Genomic DNA, 16,835 nt, shown 5'->3' on the forward strand with positions numbered 1-16,835 from the left:
AACAAAGCGAACAAAGCATTATATCTACAACAATTGTTGTCGAAGTTGGCATTTCGTCAGTAGTGACACTTGAAATGTTAACCGTTCTGCAAGATGAGTCAGTGGAATGTATGGTGACATACATGCTAGACTGGCGGACAATGTACAGGAGGAGTATAATGATGACGATATGTGCGTAGCGTGACGAATTTAAATTCGAATTAAATTTTGATAGTTTATCACAGAGAGTCGTACATGTGATTTTATTGGACTGAAACTAGTTTAAACATTGCTTGCTTGAAAGTCTAGAATAACCTGAAGTGACTACATGGGCTCTTAGTCTCGCTTCATAGAGTAAAGCAATGGGTGGCTGGGGCCATAAGATTATTATATGTTCTGAAGTAGGTGACAGATCCGAACAGCTATACGTTTTTCTTATTATTTTTGATATTCTGGCTTTCAGCCATTTAGAATGTTGCACTGGACAAGAGGTAATTATTTGAAAACAGAAATTTCATGTATGTTATCAGTAAGTAACATAAGTGAACCTTAGGTATTTACCAATTTCGTATCATAAATACTTAAAAGCAAAGAAAATTTCCATTACAACAACAACAAGAAAATAATAATAGATGAAGGCTTTGTTGTTAATGATTATGTGCATTGCCTGTCATTACACTTTTATGGATTTAATGTTGCCCATTAGGAAAAATGTATGTATAAATCTGATATGAAGATGTATTTGCTGGAGAGAAAATTGTCACTTTGTGCATGAAATCATTCTGAAGACTTATCACCTAAGAATACCAGTACTGGAAGAACGTTCACTGGGTTGGATCAGTTATTAAGTTAAGGGATGTACTGAAACAACCAGACTGAAATTGCAAAAAGCTAATGTTTTACTGGTAATCGCACAAGTGATTCTACATCAATAAACAACTTTTCACTTGTACCACTTGCTTTTTGTTGGAGATATTTAACTACAATCACTAAAAAAGCTCAGTGGTGTGTAAAATTTAAGGTCAAGTGTGAGGCTCATATGATGTGTCGCTAACAATTAACGGATTGATGAAACTTGTACCATACATAGATAAAACTGCTGACCAACATCAACCCTAAACGTCAAAGAAAACTGAAAAAGTCTCATTTGCACTGTTCTATGGAAAAGGCATTGCTTTAGAAACTCTTAGCCTATCTGGCGAAGTTGAGCTACATTCTTACTTGTGTTATTAGTTAAACGTATTTTGTGTTACACTAGCTCATTAGTAACCAGTTATAATGCCAGCACATTTAAATATCATTTAAGTCAATATCTTTTAAACTGATGCACTCATTGTTTTTATGAGACGTCATATGAAGTAATCTAAGGTCACGTAGCTAATTTACAAAGAAAATGGTTAGGATTTGTTGTCATACATTCAACAGTGTTTTTAATGTCACGAGTGTTTATCTACTTTAATATTTTATCGAGCTCGCAGGAAAGATTTTTCTGTTTTATTTATATGCAAGCTGACGCCGCTTCACGTTTTCAAACTGCAAGATAAATAACAGGAATGCACATGTTGACAATAATTTAACTTTAAAGAAGAGCCTTACCAGACTCGGCAAGTATCTTCTTGTCTGACACAATTTAAAAATACTTTTATTCGCTATCTCTTTTCCAGGGTAAATTTAGGGCTGTTGCTATAAATGAATATTTACTCATTTGTGTGGCAACCAGAGATGCCATTGGGCTACTCAGAGTGATAGGGGAGAGGTACGTGGAGAAGAAAAGGAAGGTGTATGTCGTGTGCATTTTGCTTGAGAAGGCTTTCGACTGTGTCAGATGGGACAAACTGATGGAAACCCTAAGAAACGATGAAGTGTAATAATGGATGATATTAATTGCTCAACAGAAATTAGGAAAAGAATTGCAATGGCAAAAGGCGGATTCAAGAGGAAACAGAAATTACTTTGTGGACCACAAAACAAAGATCTGAGGAAAAGACTTGCCAGATGTTACATCTGGAGCGTTGCATTATATGGTGCGGAGACCTGGACATTAAGGAAGGAAGATGAAAGAAGATTGGAGGCACTAGAAACGTGGATATGGAGAAGAATGGAAAAAGTGAAGTGGGAAGACCGAGTAAGGAATGAAGAAGTATTAAGAAGAGTTGGAGAAGAAAGAAACATGCTGAAAGTCATCAGAAAGCGAAAACGGAACTGGATTGGACATTGTTTGAGGAGGGACTGTTTATTGAAGGAAGGAATAGAAGGAATGGTGGAGGGAAAAGGGGGAAGAGGAAAAAGAAGATATCAAATGCTGGACAATCTCAAAGGAGTCAAATATTCATAAATGAAAAGACTGGCTACGGACAGAGAAAAGTGGAAGAGGCTTAACCCTTAACAAGACCTGCCATAAGGCAGAATACCATACTACTACTATAGCATCGTTATCAACGTAGCGGTTACTCTTTGAGACAACTGACCAAGTATGAGAATAATGTTTAGTAACATCAAAGAGTCCGTCTCTAATTCTAGAATTCTTTCATCAGTCAGATTACAAATTAAGAAACATGTTTCCGCGCAATTTTTTTCGCATCAGTATCTTTTAAGAAATGCTCCTACCAACGAGAGTACCAATAAGGCTGATTAATTCCAGTAAATTCAAATAAATCCGTCTGAAAGAGTGAAATATTGGGAATCAGATTCAATGTAGCATTTTTAACAACGAGAAGGGAGATGTATAAAATAACTGTAATCTTCAGATATTTCCTGCTATTATCTATTAGCAAAGAATGATATGATATAATATCAAGGGGAAAATCCAGAGCTCATGACTTCATATGACTAAGATCTTCATGTGGTTTAGTTAACCTACATACATAGGTTTGCTGTTTTATAACATCTACTCCACGAATAAACACAGAATGAAAACTGATTTACGAGGTATTTAATAAAATATGATACAAAAAAATCGATTATCTAAGCAAAAGAAACATTAAGCGACCAGGAGCTACACGCATAGGTCGTGTACACTGCTACATAGGTAAAATATTAAATTTCAAACAAATGAAACAAATTCAAATTTCGCTTAAGACGTTATATGTCACAAGAGACCGATATATGTTGTGCACTTTTTTGAACAGCTATTCTTCATATGAAAGTCATAGTGAGGAAACTTATATGTGCTAAATGTCCTCAACATTCACCTTGACTATTCCACAGCTGCTCCATAAGTAATATCCACAAATAGTCAGTACGATTGTAAATGGGTTTTAATTTTTTTTTTTTTTTAACCTTTGACGCTAATTTAAAGTCAAAAGAGAGAGCAGAATGGGCGAGAACAGCTGATAACAAACCTTCAGACCAGTCCATGAATTAGTTTGTGACTTTTCTTTGACTTTATTGTATTTTTCGTTAAAAATTCTCTATAAACGTAAAGAAAAATTACTTAAGGTACGTGTCACACACATTACCCTTACTGAGCAGTACGAGATATCACATAAACCCAACAATGATTTTTCATGTGTTGTTAGCATTTCATTCCTAACTCATATTCCTGTGTTGATGTACCACATCACTACGATCTTCTGCCCTCCCCCCTCCCCCAAAATCGTGTCAGACCACCTTTTGTCTGCCGTAGCACAGAAACTCCACGTGGCATGGACTCAACAGGCCGCTGGAATCCCATGCAGAAATATTGAGCCCTACTGCCTTTATACCCATCCTTAATTGCGAAAGTGACGACGGTGCAGGATTTTGTGCACGACGTGACCTCCCGATTATGTCCCAAAAATGTTCGATGGTAATCATGTCAGGCGATATGAGTGACCTAATTATTTGCTTGAATCCCCCAGAACCAAATGCAAACAGTTGTGGCCCGGTGACATGGCGCATAGCTCTCCATGAAAATTCCATCGCTGAATGGCTGCAGATGGTCTCCAAATAAATGAGCATACCAATTTTCAATCTGTGATCGATTCCGTTCTACTTTTTGACTACTTAGGTCCATAGCTTCGTGGGTCTTCGACACACAGTAATACTGCCATCAGGTCTTACCAACTGAAATCGGGACTCAACTGGCCAGGCACCGATTTTTGATTCGTCTACGGTCCGACTGATAAGGTCACGAGCGCAGGAGAGGTGCTGCAGGTGATATCTTGTTATCGGATGTTTTTATGTTTTATTTACGAGCATGTTGCTTAGGACAGAATTGAGGAGCAAATGTCAAAGGTCATGCAACGTGTAAGTACATGAAATTACGACATAAAAGTAATAACAGAAAAGAATCAAATCCTAATGAACCCGAAAAAAGTCAATCGATAAGTATTTAGTAAACGCAGTTAACAATGGAACAAGAATCAGCTTAATTCTTCAAGGAACTCCTCGACATAATAGAAGGTTTGGCCCGTGAGGAAACTCTTCGGTTTCGATTTCAAAGTGCGTAGATTACTGCGAAGATTTTTGAACTCTAGTGGTAGCCTATTGAAAATGGATGCAGCAGTATACTGCAACACCTTTATGCACACAAGGAAGTCATATCCAAATGCAGCTGAGTGAAAGTTGCTTATTCTTGGGAATAAACTAGTACTGTTAATAAGAAATTACTGTAAGGAATACATATACTGCGAGGCCGATGTCAGAATACCCAGACTCGTGAACAGGGGTCGACATGAGGTTCGTGAACTTACACCACTTATTGCCAGAAACGCCCGTTTCTGAGCCAAAAATATCGATTTAGAATGGGAAGAGCTACCCCGAAATATAAAGGCATACGAAATAAGTGAATAAAAATAGGAAAAGTGCACTAATTTTCGTATCGAACGGTCAGATATCTTTCGAATAGTAAAAATGGCAGCTTTAAATCTTAGAACAAGATTCTGAATGTGGGTTTTCGACGACTGTTTACTATCTACCTGAACGCCTAGGAATTTGAATTGTTCAGTTTCACTAATAATATGCCCGTCCTGTGAAATTAAAGTGTCAGGTTTTGTTGAACTGTGTGTTAGAAATTGCAGCGACTGAGTCTTACTGTGATTCAGCGTAAGTTTATTTTCTACAAGGCATGGAGTTAGGTCATGAACTGCACTGTTTGAAACCGAGCCAATGTTGTACACGACACACTTTACTACCAAGCTAGTGTCATCAGCAAACAGAAACATTATAGAGTTACCCGTAACACAAGAGGGCACATCATTTATATAAATTGTAAACAGGAGTGGCACTAACCCTGATGTGTGGGGCGCCCCCCCTTCCCCCCCCTCCCCCCCCACCCCCACTTGACCATACCCCACTCAGACCCCACATCATAGCCATTCTCAACATTGTGAATAATGACATTTTGCTGTCTGTTGCTAAAGTGAGAGGTGATCCAATTGTGAGCTACTGCCATACTCCATTAACGATGGATAGACTCGTCGAACGTCTCCTAGTGGTTTCCGCGGGTGTTTCACGCAATGTCTCTTGTCTGTTGGCAGTGAAAACGCTAAATAAACACCGCTATCCTCTGTCGTTAAGGGAACGCCATCGTCAACTGAGTTTTAGGTGGTGATGGTTAATGCCTGAAATGTGGTATTTTAGCATGCTCTTGACACTGTGGGCCTCTGAGTACTGAATTCCCCAACGATTTCCGAAATGGAATGTTCCGTGCGTCTAGCTCCAACTACCATTCCGCGTTGAAAGTCTGTCAGTTCTCGTCGTCCGACTATAATCACGTCGAATGTCTTTTTACATGGATCACCAGAGTGCAAATGACAGCTCTGCCAAAGCAGTTCCATTTTATACCTTGCGTACGCGACACTACCGCCAAATTTGTAAGTGCACACCTCCATCCCATTACTCTATGTCCTCATAGCTTCAGCTACATGAATATGTCACTCTTTTCACCAAAAGAAATAACTTCCATAATAAATTTTCTAAAAACTAAGCATTGTAGTGGTTATGATGAAATATCAACAAAGTTAATTAAGGCATGTTCTTGTGAGTTTAGTACAATTCTAAGTTACTTGGGTAACCAGTAAATTATAACTGGGATATTTCGTGACTGGCTAAAATATGCAGATGTTAAGCATCTATTCAAGAAAGGGGAAAAAGGAATACCATCAAACTACAGACCGAATTCACTTTTGCCAGGATTTTCAAACATTTTAGAAAAGGTAATGTACAGGCAGCATCTCAATCATCGGACCACAAATAACATCTTACCAAGAACACAGTTTGGTTTTCTGAAGGGTTCTGATATCGAGAAGGCTATTTACACCTACAGTGAAAATGTACTTAATTCATTAAATAACAAATTACAAGCAGCAGGTATTTTTGCGATTTGCCAAAGGTATTTGATTGTGTGATCCGCAACATCCTTTTAAATAAATTAAAGTTCTATGGTGTCACTGGCAGTGCTGCAAAATGGTTCAAATCATACCTCGCTAACAGGAAACAAAGGGTGTCAGTGCAAGGGACTAGTGTATTAAGTCATCAGTCACCATCAGAATGGGAAGAAATTACAAGTGGAGTCCCACAAGGATTCATCTTAGAGCCATTGCTTTTTCTTGTGTACATTAACGATCTCTCATCAGTTACACTGCCAGAAGCGGAGTTAGTTTTGTTTGCAGGTGACATACTTGTGTAAATAGTATGTAAATAGTATGTCGAGTGTGGTTCTAGAAAGATCTGCTAATGATATTTTTATGGATATTAATAAATGGTTTAAAGCCAACTCACTGACATTAAACTTCAAAAAGACGCACTATATACAACTCAGAACCTGCAAGAGGTTTCCACCCAGCATATGCATTAAATATGAAGAAGAGCAGATAGAAGAAGTTGACAGTCTTAAATTCCTGGGATTACCACTTGATAATAAATTCAGTTGGGAGGAGTACACCACAGAACTGCAGAAACGCCTTAACAAATGTGTATTAGCAATTCGAGTGTTAGCTGACACAGACGACATAAAAATGTAAAAGCTTGCATACTTTGCTGCTTTCACTCCATAATGTCATATGGTATAATATTTTGGGGTAACTCTTCAATTCAAACAAAAGTTTCGAGTGTCCAAAAGCGTGTAATACGTATTATTTGTGGAGTAAACTCACGGACGTCCTGTAGGGTTAGGTCAGGTTAGTGGTGTTTAACGTCCCGTCGACAACGAGGTCATTAGAGACGGAGCGCAAGCTCGGGTTAGGGAAGGATGGGGAAGGAAATCGGCCGTGCCCTTTCAAAGGAATCATCCCGGCATTTGCCTGAAACGATTTAGGGAAATCACGGAAAACCTAAATCAGGATGGCCGGAGACGGGATTGAACCGTCGTCCTCCCGAATGCGAGTCCAGTGTGCTAACCACTGCGCCACCTCGCTCGGTCTGGACGTCCTGTAGAAACCTCTTCAAAGAACTGGGTGTACTAACTATTGCCTATAAGTATATTTACTCCTTAATGAAATTTGTCCTAAATAATATATCTCTTTTTCCAGCAAAGAGCTCAGTTCATACATAGAATACCAGGAACAAAAATGATCTGCACAAGGAATGTAAAGCACTTACTTTAGTTTAAAAATGGGTGCACCACTCAGGAGCACTCATCTTCAATAATTTGCCACCAAACATTAAAAATTTAGTTACAAATAAAGAGCAGTTTAAAAAGAACCTGAAAGATTTACTAGTGGCCAACTTCTTCTATTCTACTGACGAATTTTTTAGTAGAAACAAATGATGTATTGTATATATTCATACTATTAATACTGTTATATCAGCTTAAAAAAAAAATATTGACATGTTCCACATCCACGAGGATCTCATCAGCACGAATCTATGGAACGAAAAACTAATCTAATCTCAGTCTATTGCGTTTGATTAAATATATAGCTATAGTTGCTTCTGTATTTCGTTACGCCAAATAAACGTGTTATCATTTGCCGATAGTCGGGTTTACATATACTGTGGTGTTATGGGTCAGGTGCCTCATGCATTCTTTTTCTGTTTCGTGTTGGGGATGAGAGATATATGGCGAGAGGGCAGCAGGGGACACATTCTGGGCTCGTGAGCGCCCGCAGTCCGGTGACGGGACGAGAGATTGGCTGCGTCCAGCCGCTTCATCTGTCCGCGGGAGCGCAGCGGCCCTGCCGCCGGACACACACAGTCAAAGAAACGATAGCGCCGTATCTGACAGCGCGGAGGACGGCGCCCGAATGGCAGGCAGCGGCGGCGGCGGCGGCGGCGGTGGCAGCGGCTGCGGGCCACGATTTATGGCTGTGGGGGTGGCCGCGCCTGCTACCCCCGCCCGCTCCCGCGCCGCGTCGCCGTTAAACGTTCTGCGGCGGCGGTCCTCCCGGCGGCAGTTAATCCGCCACAGGCCTGGCCACTCCTGATGGCCGCCCGACGTACCGGCTGGCAGCCGGCAGCTCTCAGGGACACGGCCGCAGCGGCGTGGCGGCACACTAGCGCCGCCCTGCAGCGCCCGACACAACTCGGGAGTCCCTAATCCACTGACTCGCTCTCCCTCTCTGCCTTTGACTGACCCCGTCCATTTCGGGAGATGTTAACGTAACTCCCTCTTGTCCATTTGAAACACTTCTTGATGCAATAATTTACCATCAGCCGTATGTATTGTAGAAATTTATTTTACTTTATGAACATGTGTGCTACCAGTTTCGGCACTACACTGATGCCATTTTCAGGCCCCACTCGTCATAGTCGTAAGATCGCTATACACGGAAGGAGCCCTGTAACTGGATCTGTGAATCAAATCGTCCTGCAAGAGCTGTTGCAGGACGATTTGATTCACGGATTCAGTTACAGGGCTCCTTCTGTGTATAGCGATCTTACGACTATGACGAGTGGGGCCTGAAAATGGCATCAGTGTAGTGCCGAAACTGGTAGCACATACATGTTCATAAAGTAAAATAAATTTCTACAATACATACGCCTGATGGTAAATTATTGCATCAAGAAGTTCATGCCAGCCGTCGTCCCACGATTCATAATGGATCAACGAAGATATCAAACACTGGTTGTATCTGGTTTGCGGGCTTTATTACTAGCCGATCTAGGGCACTTCTTACAACACACCCGTCATGATACGAGAGGCGTGGGGCGTTCAGTAAGCAATGGAACACACTTTTTTCTGAAAATAGGTTGGTATTATTGAGGATTCCAGAACATCATATTATTCCCCATACTTCTGCCTACAAAATCCTATGTCTCAACGTAATCTCCGATCAATGCGACGGACTTCAGTCACCTTACAGGAAGGTCCTATATGCCCGCATGGTCCCACTCTGCTGGAGCCGGCGTATGGCTTCATCAGTAGCCTCTCCATCGTCAACGGAGGGCATCTTTCATTGAGCCAAACAGAAGAAAGTCGGAAGTTGCGAGATCCGGGCAGCACAGTGCATGAGGAAGGACAATATAATGGTCTTCTTTTTTCCCTGAGACATTTAAATGAAAAAAAAAATATGCTGCAGTCTGGACTCTAAATCGCTCTCTCAGTTCCCAAAGCAGAAATTATGCCCAATCAACCACCACAGCACTATGGTCACCAATGTTGCACGGACTAAACAATTCCAGTGCCCCCCTCCACCCCCAAACACAAACTTCAATTCATATCATCAGCTTATTCTCCCCCTAAATTGTCGTATTTCCGGGGCTCTCCGGCAGTGGAATAGCACCCCAGCATCCGACGTAATGGGGAAGCCCTGTACTTTAAGTGAACTTGAAGTACAGGACTTCCCCATTAGGTCCGATTTGGGTAGTCTGCGCACCAATGCTCACGGTAGTGCTGCAGTGGTGTAATGGTCAGCATTTTCGTCTTAGGAGACGCGGGTTCCAGCTCCATCCGTGGCACAAATTTTAATTCATTTCTTCAGCTTCCATTCTTATTGTACAATGAAATTGAAGTTTTGTGAGATCCTCTTTTGGTTCGCAGACTTGTGTTAGGCCTGGCGTTGTCATGGTGACGGAGAGGTATGTATGTTTATGGTGATGAACACGCTGAAGTCGTTTCTATATTTCCTAAGGGTACCAAAAAACAGTTCTGGGTTGACCGTTGCGCCATGAGGGAGAACATCCAGCAGAATAACACCTTCAGTTTCCCAGAAGACTACCTTAACGGCTGAGGGTGTCGCTCGGAACTTTTTACTCAGAGCGGAGGTTGTAAGGTACTCATACGTTTTTTGGTAATGTAAATAATTTATCTTTTCTGTACCCAGGAATAAAGATGAATGAGCGCACTGTAGGAGTAGTGAATAAGATCCTTGACTCTCTGATTTTGTCTGTGGCTGACTTGCTAAACGGTCAGTTGTGCAGCGCTGAGGCATTCTGATTTGAGGCGTTCTTCTTTAACGAATGTCCGCCCCCGGTAGCTGAGTTGTCTGCGCGAGAGAATGTGAGTCCTAAGGGCCCGGGTTCGATTCCCGGCTGGGTCGGATAATTTCTGCACTGAAGTACTTGGTATTGTGTTGTACAAATCATTATCATTTCATCCTCATCGACGCGCAAGTCTCCGAAGCGGCGTCAAATCGAAAGACTTGCACCCGGCTAATGGCTTAACCGACGGGAGGCCCTAGTCACACGACATTTTTTATTTGAGGCTTGGTGGCGTGCATTTAAGTTTTTCAAAGAATGAGATCTTTTTACTGTGAATTTGGCCGGAGTTAACCACACTTACGGAAATCAAAACTCACTTATAATACTTCCTTGTTCTTGATATTGACGCAGAAGTTTTGGAAAAATTTTAAAGGTATGTTTGTAGTCTTTGTACCGAGAGAATTTAGTAATTGATGGAGTCTTATTATCTTGTGCAGACATTTTGTCAATAATCACAGTTTGATAGCTTAAGAAAACGATTTTCTTTAAAGCAAACATCACTTCTATGATTAACAGTGAAGCTTTAAATTTTGGTTGTGTGTGCATTGCATCTCGCGCCACACGATGTCACAGATTGCTTCTGACAAACAGATTTAGATTATTAGTTTTCAGCTCCTACATCTGTTGATTGCTATTTGCTTTCGACAACGTCAGTAGTCCAGACACAAGAAACATCATGCTGGGTAAGAGATAAGTCACTTATATTTCAGGTCTGCTCTCATCTTGCATTCCTGAGCAAACTGTATGTAGTCATGACTATCAGTACCGTGTTAGCAAGCAGGTTAATTTTTTGTGAACGGCATTGGTAATTTCAAAAAGTAATTTTCTTCCGAGTGACAACTGCCTTGCCGCAGTGGTGACATATGTTCCCGTCAGATCACCGAAGTTACGCGCTGTCGGGCTGGGCTAGCACTTGGATGGGTGGTCATCCGGTCTGTCGTGCGCTGTTGGCAAACGGGGCTGCACCCAGGCCTTTTGAGATAAACTGACGAACTACTTGTTTGAGAAGCAGCGGCATCGATCTCGTGAACTGACAAAACAGCGAGGAGAGCGGTGTGTTGACCGCATGTTCATCCATATCTGCATCCAGTAACGCCTGTAGGGTTGAGGACGACACGGCGGCTGGTCGGTACAGTTGGGCCAGGTTTCATTATGCACTTCGGTACTGACTTTTAGTTCTATAGTTTTCATTGAGCACATAATTAATTTTTTGTCATTTAATTAGATCCTTTTCCTTATTTTAAATTTAGCTTTTCATGAAGTTTTATTTGCACGAAACTGTTCATATGCGGAAATCAGAGACAACCAACAACTAAAGTTAAAATCTTTTGGGTTATTAGGCCGCGTCATGTTTCTTCTAAAATGTTCGACGTTTCGACCACTCTGCTGGGACCTTCCTCAGGATCTTTTGGTGTCCACTACTGCTAGCAGTAGCAGTAGTGGACACCAAATGAGCCTGAGAAAGATCAGAGGGCTTGTAACGTCGAACACTTAAGAAGAAACATGACGCGCCCTAATAACCCAGAAGATTTGAACTTCAGTGACAACGGCCACGAAAGCCTGCAGACTTTCATAACCAACCACTAGTTTGGCTTAGCAGTGAAGTAGGATACCTCAGTACACATTACATGAGGAGATGTAATCAGTGCATTCAATTTGCTCTCATACAGACAACTTACAAGGTGGCGTGGCGCAACTTTATGGACTGTCGTTATGTTTCCGGTGCGAAGTGATGACCCCATGGTTCATCGCCTGATGATGAGCCCATGTTTCATCGCCTGTGACAATGTCTGTCTAAAAATTGGCAGGATCAGCCTCGTGACACGTAAGATGTTTAGCAGAGGTGATCCTTCGTTGAACTTTATGCTCTTATGTTAGGCGACTTGGAAACCAGAGGGCGCATCCCAACTGGTGGACAAGTGTGTCAGTACTACTAACGGAGACGTCCATTTGTGCCCTCAGGTGGATGTTTGAGATACGTCGGTCACCTCGAAGAGTGTCCGCACTTTCCAACACTGCAACACTGTAGGAGTCACAGCTGTGAGCGCCCGGCAGACACGCGGGAGAGATCGGATAAGTTTGTGAGACCTTGCTACGATAATGACAGACGCCTCGCGTCACAACTCACCGTGATTTTATTCACCGCCAGGTCTCCGTAGACATTCAGCAAGAGCCTCTGAACGTCTACGATGCTCTGGTTTTCCTCCAAAAGAAACTTAATGACAGCGCTCCATTTGGAATGCACCTCCGTTACAAACGCCATTTCGAAGGCTATGTATTGCCTCGCCACCCATCGCAGCTTCATGAATCTGTAGTGGCTAGAGAGGGAACATTCCACGACGTTCCATAACAAATTCCACATTTTTTTTTTTTCAAAAGAAACTGATCAAGGAGAAAAAGAGTGGCAGTACTTGCTGAATGCTCCTCATAGTAACCGTACATAGACGAATATCGTATATTGTAGCACAATAAACTGATTCCATGGCCATGGACGAAGATCCAGCCTGAATTTATATTTCAATTTACATCTCCGTCTTTACTATGTTACTGACTAGTGTAGATACGCAGAGTGATATTGTAACCGATGTAGCAAATAAATCGCCAATGAAAGATGCACAGAAATAAAAAAAATAACCGTAGAAGATATGGAAATTGTGAAGAGACGGCATGAAAAACCAAAATAGTACAGAGAGGCCACAATTTAATTATTCAGAAATCACAAGTAGTTTGTAACTTTAATTAAGTAGCAGTAAATAATAATTTCACCTCAAATCATGATTCGTTTGCACAAATATTTGAAAAAAGAATTTTTCTCGCAGGCAGAAAAATACATTTCTTCCACGACAGAATTAATATTTACAATAAAAGTGTGACGCACAGAAAGGTGCAGAAATAATTTGTCTGGTGCTGATGCACAGCATCTGACACGCATTGATTCCTCCACCATAGTTACCAAATATAAACCTAACTGTACGTCTGTCCACGCATCTGAAAAGCAAGTGCGAAAGGACGATACATCAGCTACATCATTGTTGTCTTCATGCAGAGTGTGCTTTATTATTATAAGTCAATCCAATGTGACAAGATTCCTTACGACAAATAAATTGGGCAATATATTGTTCTGCAATGAATTTTTCAGAGATGAACTGGAAAGCACTATTGACAAAATCAAACGATGTAATTACTTATTATCACGCAGCACAACAATTTAGACACGATGTCGTTTCAAGCATTAACACTCACTGACCCGTCTTAGGAAGCAACATGCAATAAAGAGTACTAATGTTGCCTTGGTAGTAAGCACTAATAATGTTAACTCAGGAACGCTAGTCTTTTGGTTGAATGTGAATAATTCGCTGGTGTATATTTAGTAACTGATAGCCTTTCTGACGTAGTACAACTTTACTTAGCTGCTTCAATAAAAGTTGACAGCTTCCGGCAGTCCTTAACGTTAATACACCCAACATCTACAACTGTCAATAATTGGGTCGCCAGTCTTACTATAAATTGTTGAGGCCATGAGACAAAGATAATCCATTAAGTGAAACTTCTGTCTGCTCATTTTACGAAGATGTAGCTTCCTTTCAAAGAATCCACGTATTATAGGAATAGCAACGACGCAAAATGCACAAAATTAACTCGAATTAAACTGACAACCCTTGCGTTCACGTATACTCTCCACATTCAGATATTACAGAGCACAATGCAACACAGCAGCAGCGCAGAATATTTACTAACGCGTTTGAGAAAAATGTGAAGCATTTTTATTAAATTTATATTCAAAGTTACACTGTTAGATCAACGCCCAGCAGCCCCTGGCTTCGTATCTTGGTCAAGTCGTTGCTAAAACTTTATTAACTCGTCGTAATACCCATAGTAACCCACAGATTCTCCTGGAAATGGATTCTCCACTCCCCTACCGAACAGAGTTCCTTCCTCCCACACACGACGTAACTACGACTTCCCTTCATCACTGTACCCTGAGCTATTCAGACAGCATTTCTACGCATTTCGATACTCCAGGTAGGACTTTAAGCCTCTTTCTTCCTGTAGCGTGCCCACAGTTGTCTGCGTATCTCTCGCCACACTCCACATTCGTCAATCAACCTTTTGGCAGGCAGCACCAGCCAACCACCATCTGACGACTCTTGCTTCCAGTCCCTGTACTCCGACACACTCTCTTTTCCTTTTAACTACTTTGACATTCATACAGGCCAAACTTTGGTCACTGTGCTTCCATCTACCCTGCTGCCACGCTTGCTCCTCCCCGTTGAATATCCTGGAATAGCTGTCGTCTGGAAACCATAAACTAAGTTTTTACCACGAATGTAACACTTCGTAGCTTCTGAATTACATCCGTTCGGTGTTCGCAAATGGCCTTGGAGTTCCCGAAGCCGCAAAGATTCTATAATAAGCCCAGGTGCCGCATAGCCTATACAGCACACAATACCGTGAACGGGATAACTTTCCATTGTCCGACATTTGCCGGGCACTCGTACCTGAGCGAGAAGCAGCACAAAAATAAACGTTCCCATTCTGCCACTGGCAGACATCGTCTACGGAGATATTCTCCTTGCAAGCAACGGGTCAGGTTTCCGACATCCTCCTTCTGGCAAAGAATGACCGCTAAGGAGTTTTGTGATATCTTCCGATTAAGACCCTATGACGTGAGTCGTCACATATCTTAGTTTCTCAGAGACATTACCATATAACAGCTAATTCTCGTTTTAGTCCATTAAGTGTAATTGATTTACTCGTATTAAGTGGACGCAAATACTAAAATCGTTTTTAAATTTTATGGTGTCCCTTCTTTTATTCTGACAACAAGAAATATACATGGTAGCGGCAACTCGACGATCGAGGTCGTCCAGCTGATCCATCACACGTAGGAATACATGAGATACATGGACATCAACGTACACACCCTCCAGCCACTAAATATATGACGTGAGTCCATTCCTTTTCATTCCTTTAACTTAGCCATTCGCGATATGAGCAAGGGAAAAAATGACTGCATTCTTCTGCCTGAACCATTAAGTCCCCTATATTTTCCATACGGTCGTTAAGTGAGACGGACACGGAAGACAGCAAAACCATACTTGAGTCTGTGAGGTAAATCCGAAACAGCAAGTCATAAAATGGTTATATTGTCTCCTGCGAAGATTCTCGGCAAATGTAATATAGTGTTTCCATTACAATCATGTTCTGATCGAATTGTTCCCATTTATACTTTCATTAATTTATGTCTGTTCCTGATAATTCCGCTTCTTGATACTTTTAGCGAACAACTGCCTCCTGTGTAAACCTCACTGCAGTTTTAACGAACTCGTGACCTTAATGCTATCTGTAAAGCCGAAAAAACAATGAAATATCAAAATGTTTAAGAGTTCGCTTTTTAGGTCTGCTTGCTTGGAACAGCGGCATTACGTAAGATGTCTCTATAAAGTGACTTCTCAGTTGACAGTGAGTATCAGTGTTTAATACAAATACCATTTTTATTTTGTTCTGTTGCATACTTATTCGTAACAAAGGTGTAAGAGAGCTTGAAATTTGGGGAGTTCTAAACGACTTGTGGAGTGTCAACACTTACTTAAACAAGTGCGGGGGGGTAGCTTTCATAGCGCTGTGATTTCTGATAGAGGTTGTCTCTATGCCACTTTTGGTGTTCCACATTTCGAATAATGCTTTCGATTACTAAGTCCAGCATCGCATATCTCTCCCTAAAACCGCCTCAGAGCCTCGTGTTTCGGTTTATCTGTCCTAAGAAATCTCTTTACGTTCGTTTAAAATATAATAAACCATCTCTGCTGGTACGGATTTTTTTAAATTGTGACTCAATAACATTTTCTCAGTGGTTCCAGAGGAGATTTGTTGATAGTATATGCCACCAGGAATTGAGGCAATATGAAATACTATGGAGAGAATTATATTACAGCAGAATAACGAAGGAATTGTACATTCAATATTGTAAAACGTACATCACAATGAAATCTGTGCTAACCACCAAATTAAATTTCAATTTTAATGGGTGATTAAAATCGTTCAATAATGTCACACATTTTTTACTTGTTATATTGTTGTTATTTTTATTTTACATTATCGTAGATATTGAAGGGACTTAAATGCCTCAGCGAAACATTTAGTTATAAGATCTATAATATCAAAGGGTAATAAATTAAATCACGATTCCTAATTCCGCGTTTGTTGGAGCCATTAACCTGTTAAAACATTTTTACGTTGTTGTTTTTAGTGAAACAGGCATCCAGTATTACGTTTAGTAATTTTATGGCTGTGATGCTTAGACTGTTGAATGGAAAGTGATAGAGAATACATAGACTGTCGCACTTTAATTAGCGCTCCATAAAGTTTCACTCCATACCATTAGTCGGTCATATTTTACACTGTCATTCTGTAGTTGTTCTGAAAGTACGATAGGTAAAGTACAGCATTGTAAGGTACACAGTTGTTGAATTTCTTTTTGGGTTCGCGTCTTCGGTGTGTCGTAGATAAAGCTT

Source organism: Schistocerca piceifrons, chromosome 5, assembly GCF_021461385.2.
Source record: "Schistocerca piceifrons isolate TAMUIC-IGC-003096 chromosome 5, iqSchPice1.1, whole genome shotgun sequence".
Lineage (NCBI taxonomy): Eukaryota > Metazoa > Arthropoda > Insecta > Orthoptera > Acrididae > Schistocerca > Schistocerca piceifrons.